This window comes from Epinephelus moara, unplaced genomic scaffold (assembly GCF_006386435.1).
Source record: "Epinephelus moara isolate mb unplaced genomic scaffold, YSFRI_EMoa_1.0 scaffold4036, whole genome shotgun sequence".
Classification (NCBI taxonomy): Eukaryota; Metazoa; Chordata; class Actinopteri; order Perciformes; family Serranidae; genus Epinephelus; species Epinephelus moara.
This window is the reverse complement of record NW_026081800.1, coordinates 1-1,372: the sequence shown is the minus strand read 5'-3', so window position 1 is coordinate 1,372 and position 1,372 is coordinate 1. Positions and strand designations below refer to the sequence as shown.

At 44.4% G+C, this 1,372-nt stretch overlaps 1 long non-coding RNA gene across 1 annotated transcript; it reads right to left on the bottom strand.

Moving 5' to 3' along the window:
* Positions 1-6: 6 nt before the first annotated feature.
* LOC126387404 (uncharacterized) lies at positions 7-1,366 on the bottom strand. Its single transcript, XR_007569642.1, has 3 exons — positions 1,143-1,366; positions 962-1,100; positions 7-920 (listed from the first exon to the last, which is right to left on the bottom strand). It is a non-coding gene; the product is annotated as an uncharacterized LOC126387404 (long non-coding RNA).
* Positions 1,367-1,372: the final 6 nt, after the last annotated feature.

Sequence of the window (1,372 nt, the reverse complement as noted above, 5' to 3'; positions counted from 1 at the left end):
CACGTTGCCTTTTTGCCTTTTTTCAAATGCACCGACACTTGTGACTAGCCTACTTGCTGCTGCTGCTTTTCGTCACTCTACCTGCAGCCGGAAATCGGAAAAACTGACAAGTGAAAACACAAAATGCGATTCCGTATTTCTCAAGTATGTCCTTGTACGTACCTGTATTTTCAAGAAGGCACACGTACATGATGAGACACCGGTCGCAATGTATATGTAAATGAGAATTTCGGAGCTTACGGACATATTTAGATACGCTGATGGAGGTAAATACACGTACTAGGAGGACACACTTTTGACTGCAAAATTTGTTTGTCTCAAAGAACAACTGAAATTGTTACACATAGTGCCTTTAAACTTGCTTTCATTAGTTAGCAAGTATTCTCACTGTTTCTCTGATGGCAGGTTGAAGTTGTGAACCCTGACGGCTCACCAAAAGAAGGTGTTATAGTGGAGGTGAATCCGGGTGAGGTACAGGGCCGCACTGCAGCCAATGGCATGGCAAGGCTTTCCATCAATACTGATGAAAATCCTGCACCACTGACAGTGACAGTAAGTCTTGAGAATTCTTCAAATTTGTATTTATGCATTGACATTTTCTCTTTTAGTACATTTAGCAAATGTAGGTTATTAGTGAATATTGGACTGTCAACTGACCAGACACACAATCACCTCACCGGAGCAGCATGTCAGGCAGTGTGAAGGGCCCCTAGCATTGTCATCCTCCAAAAGAGGCCAGATGGGCTTTCAGACATGGAAAAAAACTTAACATCAAGAAAGAGGGTGTTCCTCTGGCTTCAGCACTATTGTCGGTTCCTAAAAGGGGAAGCTCTGCAGCTTGGCTTGTGCTTACCACACATTCACCCGTTTTGAGGCCCAGCCAATTGGTGTGCAGACATTCAAAGTCCCTTGGCAGCTACCTCCTCAGATGGCTGCTCCCAGCAAGCCAGTTGGCAGCTACCTCCTCAGATGGCTGCTCCCAGCAAGCCAGTGATGCAGAATCCATACAAACAGCAGCCCAAGAAATATATTCTATCTGCTGCAGGTCAGGGTAGGGTTGTGATGGTAAGGATTTTTTCTTACCTTGGTGAAAAAGCGACCTATCACGTAAGGATTTTTTCTTACCTTGGTGAAAAAGCGACCTATCACCACATTCTGTGGAATGGCAGCCTTCAGTGGTGATAGTCTGTTTCTCATGATGTCTAACTAATCAGAAAGTGCTGTTGGACATTGAGTGAGGCTACAGAGTGGAGACTGTAGACAGAGGGACTGCATCTGCATGTAAACGTTATCAACAACTACTGATAACTAATTAGGGTCTTGAAGGGCTGTCACACCTCACAGAAGATTTCAAGCACTATCCCAACTATTT